The sequence below is a fragment of the Kryptolebias marmoratus genome, linkage group LG5 (genome assembly GCF_001649575.2).
Source record: "Kryptolebias marmoratus isolate JLee-2015 linkage group LG5, ASM164957v2, whole genome shotgun sequence".
In the NCBI taxonomy this organism is placed as follows: Eukaryota; Metazoa; Chordata; class Actinopteri; order Cyprinodontiformes; family Rivulidae; genus Kryptolebias; species Kryptolebias marmoratus.
The window spans coordinates 22,352,327-22,359,494 of NC_051434.1; positions in this window are offsets into that span (position 1 = coordinate 22,352,327).

A 7,168-nucleotide genomic window follows, 5' to 3' on the forward strand; every position below is an offset into this window, starting at 1 on the left:
GGAGGCTTAAATGCCGGATCACCTCATCAATGGAATCAGGAACAACTGTGGAATGAAGGGTTAGTAGTGCCGCCCATAGGCAGAGCTAACTCCAGATCCTCACAGCTCCTTGTCTATTCCACAGCTGCAACCAATCTTCATCTCTCCCTCAGTCTTTAAAACCGGTCTTTTTCTCTCCATACTCCACTAGGTCAGTCCACTCTGTTTCGTTCCATGTTACCACGTGTTGTTGCCTTGACTCGCCTTGCCTTGCCACGCCTTGCTTTTGTGGACTTTGTTTTTGTTAGTTTTGCTGCCACCCCAGCCTTTTGTTTTGTTATACTTTACTTTAATAAATTTGTTTAATTTTTTTACGATGAGTTTGCATTCTGGGTTTGCCTCCGTTTCCCCCCTTCTTGAAACAATCCACACAAATGGCAGTAATGTAATATCTACTTCCCCTCTTTTTGTGCCATCTTCAGATCAGGTCTTCAACTAAAAGTTTGCAGCCTGCTGCCGACTGCAAGGACCTGATAAGACCAAAACAGCAGCGGGGGCTCGAACCAGCAACCCTTGGGTTACAGGATGAACCCTTACCTCCTGAGCCACTGCCGCCAATTGTTGTGCCATTGATTGCACAACTTTAGAACTGATACACACATGCTAACATGTGTAGCATCCATATTTACTTACATAAAACAGCGTGCTGCTGTGAACGTAGTGTTTGTTTGTAGGCAGAAGCAGAAATTTTGTGACCATAAGCAGGGTTGGGTGATTGAACAATTATATCAACTTTTAGTGTTTAGAGACCATCTGTACTAGCTTTGTTTAAATACATTTTTCTCCACCTTATTTTAGGTAGTTGTTTTCCCTCTTAAGCATTTTGACCTATAAATGAATGTACAATTCAAATCAGAACCCAAACCTGCTGTAATACACCCAGATTGTGTGCAATCAACCTCATCCATTTCCAGTAGCTACGCCTCTAACCTTCTGTCAGGTGTTGGTCCAACCTGCAGACTGACTGTAGGCTGAGTGGCTGGCGGACAGCGCTGTTGTTTTATTGCTTGGCAAAGACCTGTGCAATTTAGGCTATTTGATAAAATTATCAACAATTTTGGTAAAATTTGGTATAGAAAAAAAAATCATATTTAAAATCAAAACTGACTAGATGGAAATATTTGTTCTAAGAAAAATAAGTCAGTTTATTGTAATGCACGCAGTTGTGTATGTGAGGATCTGGTTTTGACCCACCCTTGGGCGTGGTTTTCTAACCCCTTCTCTTCACAGCTGTTGCTGTTTTCGGCTGACGAGCAGATCTGGTATTTCAACCCCTAGTCGGCATCATATCTTCCTGGAGCATCTCGCCTTATGGTCAGAGTCAAGCAACTAGGTCTACACCTAGCTACGAACCGCTAAGTTAATCCTGCTTTGTGTTTTTGCCTCGCTTCAGGTTTTTTACCTCCGTGTCACTACCTGGAACTTACCTTGTGCAGTCTGGACGAACTTACCTGTGGGACTCCAAGGATCCTTCTTCACTGGACTCTCTCTGGACCAATTTCCCGTCAACGCTGTTGAGGTAAGGACTTTCACCTGCATTCCTCCTCCTTCACCTCACCCGAGTTGGTTGATGGAAAGAGACTGTAAGGAGACAATACCTTAAATCCAAATATTTATTTTAACAAAAGCAGAGAGAAAACACCGGTTATTACAAAGATAAAACCAAATGCATTTGGGAGACAATCCTCAAATAAAATGTGGGAAAGCACATCACCTCAAAGTGTCAGCAAAGTGCCCCAAAGATTGTCTGAGGAAACAAAAGATGTTCTCTGGTTTTAATGCTTAGGTCCCCTCCCCTTCTTCAGAGGATGTCCCTCTACTCTGGAGGTCAAAGGGCAACTTCTTCCCCTTCGTGCCTGGCACTGTGGCTCACATTCCAGGGCTTCTCACACATACCTCTCTTTCCAGATAAACTAACCAACTACTTGTTAAAGGTTTTAAAATAGTGACTAAATATAAAATGGCGATAAACACAAATCAGATTAAGATTTGATAATCAAATGTTAAATAAAGCATGGGAGAATAAATANAATGTGGCCACATGACTGGAGCTAAAGACTGAGCAGTGCCAAAACCACAACTGCTGTTTGAAAAAAGGATTTATGAAACAAACATTTTGTTGCTGAGCAGGTGCAGAGATCTGCCAGTTGTTCAAGATTCCTGTTTGTCTTCCCTCAAATGTGTGACCTTTACTCAGGTGATTACCTGAGTAAATTAGTCACACTGTGCTGGCTGACAGCTATCAGCCACCTGGGTATTCTCTCATACAATATCAAGCAGTTCTAATTCTAATACCCCCTTTCATATCCTCTATTTTTTCAGCATTCACGTTACTTTTGGAAGTATTTAATTTTACTCTAGCTAACAAGACCATCTTGTCTAACATTCATTAGTAAGTCAACTTTTCATTTTAAGTTATCACTGTATTTGAAGAAAAAAACTGGACTTTAATCAGTAAATCCACTGTCAACTGGAGGAATTTGAACTGTTCCCACTGATCAAGCATTAGCATTAGAACAGCTATTTTCTCCTTCAGTTGTATGGCAAAGAAGCGTTCAAAAACTAAATCTGCCACTGTATGATCTGCTACCCGATGTGGACTGTGCATGTGCCAAGTTTTTCAAAAAATGTAAACGCACAATTTAAAGCAGCCTGTGGCAACTTAACAACAGACTGAGCAGAAAATCAATTTGCTTGTGCTGTCTTTGACTCTGCAAGCTACGGAAAGTAAATTTTTGGTTACATAAACTGCTTACTCCTCCACATGCAGAGACTCTCCTTAGGCAAATCAAGTGCATTAGCCATATGGTAACTTTTCTTTTTTCTTTTTTTTCTTTTAAACCAAAGTACTGTCAGGTTTTAGTTTGAAAAAAGAAGCTAACATTTTAGCTAATGTGTCATTATTGATGTTGGCTTTTATTTTTAGAAATGTTGAAGTGTTGCCTTTCTTTTATTTTTCTACTCTCTATCTCTGGCAAAAAAAAAAAAAAATGTCAATGTTTAAAAAGAAAATTTTACACAGTGACTAAAATTTTGACCTAAGTTTAGTGTTTGGCTACATTTACCCAATTAGTCACAATATTTTGAAACCGTAACATTATCATTTTGTGCTAATTTCATGATGTAATAAATGTGTTAACAAATGTGTAGTTGTAGACACTTGTAATTTTCATGTTACTCAGCTTTTAATCTTTTTTTTTTAAATCTAGATACATCACCACCTTGGCAAACTATGAACAGTGGCTTAATGAACCAAACAGACTGCCCTGAGGTGATGGTCCCCTTCACTGTCTTCTTCATTGTTGGAGTAGTCAGCCTGGCTGAGAACCTCCTGGTTGTTGTAGCTGTCATACGCAACAGGAACCTCCACTCACCCATGTACTGTTTCATCTGCAGCTTGGCTGCCTTCAACACTATTGCCAGTGTCACAAAAACTTGGGAAAACCTGATGATAGTTTTATCTGATATGGGACAGCTGGAGAAGAGAGGTCCATCTGAGACTAAACTGGATGATGTGATGGACTCCCTGCTTTGCATGTCATTTGTGGGCTCCATTTTCAGTTTCCTGGCTATTGCTGTCGACCGGTATGTAATCAGGATTTGTACTGTACTTAAACTATTAATTAAACTAAACTAAACTAAATTAAACTATTAATTTAAATTGTAAGAAATGGATTTAAATACACATTATCCAAATGTTTTTCTATACACTCAACATACAGTTCCTTGAGAAAAGTATTTATATGCTTTGAACATTTTCCACATTTTGTCACATTACAGTCACAAACTTCAAAGTATTTTACTTGGATTTTATGTGATAGACCAAGAGAAAGTAGTGCATAATTGTGAATTGAAAAAATAGACACAAGCTTTCTGAGTCCTTTATATGGCTGGTAGCAAACTGCAAATGAGACTTCTTGTGTTTTTTTTTTTCAACAATGGCTTTCTTCCTGCCACTCTTCCATAAAAGTCTGGTCACAATAGAGGTGGAATGAGATGGAATGCTGTTGGAATGACAATTCTTTGTATATTCTTGGATATTCAAAGTGCATTCCAAACATCCAGGCCAATTCTTGTGGTTTGAATTGCTTATATTCAAAACTTTCCAGGTGCATTCCAAGTGTTGAAAGATCAAACAGAATCCAAAGTGTATTCTGACTGCATTCTAAGGGTTCTTACAGGATTCCAACTGTATTCTAAACATTCTGAGTGCATTAGAGGGAGAAGAGAAATAATAAAGTGACTTCAAACCCTGACAAAATGTCCTACATGAGCTTCAAATACATTTCAATTGCTGCTGTAATTTATTTGGATATTAAAACAATCCAGCTCAAATCCTTGTTGGAATGCTGTCAGACTGTTTCAGTTACTGCTGGAACATGGCTCTAATGCAGTTGGAACGTTCTGATTGGCGTGGACTTGATTCCAGAGATAATTTTAAACACCACTGAGTCAAAACAAAACGTAGCCTGCTGCATCTGGAACTCCATTCTGCATTGAGGAGTCACCTGGTCAACATCAGAATTTGTCAAACTTGTTTTCAAAGGTTTTACACATTATGCAACCAAGAAAGAAATGAGCCAATGTTATAAGCCACGTCCATGGATGTGGCACAAGTGCTGCAGCCCAAGAAACCCTTGAAGAGCATGATTGTTGAAATGCTATTTTGCGATTAAAAAGGCTAGATTTGGCAGCATTCAGGGACCATTCTTGGAACACTCAAGGTATTTGTGTTACATTCTAAATATATTTGAAAATTTCAATGTGATGATTGGGATTTTTTGCTGCTACTTCCTGGTGGGCCGTCCTGGCCATTGATTGGCAGCACCTTCTCCACGCCCTTCACACCTGCAGCGGATCAGGCTCGTCAGGCACCTGTGTACTTAAGGCTGCAGTGGGAACCAGACCAGCGTTGGAGCATTGTTTTTGCCTTTGTGGTAAAGTGCCAAGCCTTCGTAAAACTTCTTGTGTCTGTGAAGACTGTTCTAAGTATTTTTGTTTTGTTTGCACTTTCTCAGGATTACCTACCTGTTGAAGAATCCAGTCTGGTCTGAGTTGTTTGGGAACCCGCTGTGAAGCTAAGACAACGTACCTGTTTCTGCCTGATCCTGTCTGCCTGCCTGGAAAGAAACCTACCTGTTGCCCCTGGAGAAAACTGCCAATCCAATTATCAGGAAGTACTCATCTCTTCACCTCACCTCCGTGCTGAGTGACGCTCCTCTCACTGTAAGGATCTTTCACCTGAAAATACACAAACATTGATACTTACCTGTCAACCTCCGGAGGAACTTCCGTCTCACTACGCCTTCTGTTTTCAGGTACTGGCTCCCGATCATTATTACACAATTTGCTCACTGTAAATAAATTCACTTCTCGTAACTTTGGTCTCCCGTGTCTGTCTGACCCTGAGCTGCTCACCGAGAAAGTCTCGAATCCTGACAGCTCAAAGGGCTCGGCAGAGGACGGGAGCAGTACTGGAGAGGCTGAGGGTTCTTGTAGGTCATTTAGTAGATGATGGAAAGTGTCCAGGGTGTCTCGGTAAGAGGGGAGAGTAAGCAGCGATTACTTGAAAAATTATGTCTTAATTACCAGAGAGTAAACGAAACGTCTGCATGGAATGTCCGTGGATCCTGATATTGAACTGAGCAGTCGGGTGTATGTACCTTGAAAGTCCTTTATTTCTTTTTGAAGCTTCAAACAGGTTGTGGGGTCGGGAAATGGCCAGTCAGAGTGTAATAGAGTCAGGGTTGAGGATGTTTTTTGCCGTGGATGGTGTGGAAACTGCTGCAGCCGATGATGAGGCTGTAGTGGCAGCGGTTTGACCCACTGGAGAGGCTGTGGGTGCTGCCACAGCCGGCGTCCTTTTTTGCAGATGTCGGTTCCCGGATACTGGAGAGGCGATTGCTGGGGGACATGATCCATGTAGAAAAGCGAGCAGGTGCTCTTCCCGCAGCTCTGCCAGCATGTGGGCTTTCTCCTCTGGAGTGAGGGTAACACTGACGGAGGAGTCTGCTGGGTTCTGGTTTGGTCGGTTCATTCTGTCATCGTACGTGGAGACGGAGACGAACCCAGAGTGCAGACTCATCTTCTTAAAACAATTTATCAACTTAGGAAAAAATAAAACAAAAGCTGTTGTGGCAGCAAAACAAAAAATATAAATCATCTCTAGGCAAAAACGTAGCAAGGCAAATCAGCGAGAAACCATGGACAACAAACAATGGACAACAAACAATGAACTGACAGGGTGTGGGAGAAGTGACCGGGTTTTTAAACACTGAGGGTGACGATGTAAGTGGAAACAGGTGAGTGGGGATAATGACAGACAGGTGGAGATGGGCGTGGCAAGGAAGGCAAAAGAGTGACAGGGGAGGAGTGAATACTGACAGCAACACAAACAGGAAAAAACAAACTAAAACAATAACTAAAAACAGCAACAAGATAATGAAGATAACAAACTGAAAACACTAAAACCCAAATCCTCACAACTGCCTCCCTTCTCGGAAGGTCAAAGGGCAACTCCTTCCCTCTTCCTAGCTGGCACCGTGGCTCACATTCCAGATAAACTAAACAACTACTTGTTAAAGCTTTTAAAATGGTGGCTAAATATAAAATGGTGATAAACACAATTCAGATTAAGATATAATAATCAAATGTTAAATAAAGCATGGGAGAATAAATACACGGCCTTATATTCCACAACATTTAGATTAAATGCAGAACTGCTGCTCTTCTTCTGATTAAAAATGCTGTTAAGCGAGACTTTAGTTTTGTTCACCTCGACATTGGGAACAGCTTTATTAGGAATTGAGTATATTAATCTTCATCACATGAGCTCATGTTTGAGTTTCTTCTTTGATGGACACGGTGTTATGCCTGTGCTTCATTCATGCAGTTCGTGAAGCCTTGCCTTACATCATCTATGACAACTTTTGCCTGCTTGCTCGACCGACTGCCTTGTTTTCATCTTTTTTATTTTATCCTTTTTTAAGTATTTCTCAATTTTTAACATGGAAATACATATTACCATCACTACACAATTTCAAAGTAAAAATGTAAAAATTGTGTTTTATGTTGTTTAAATTAGCCCAAATTTTTTCATGCTCTAACACAAATCCTGCCTGACAAACCT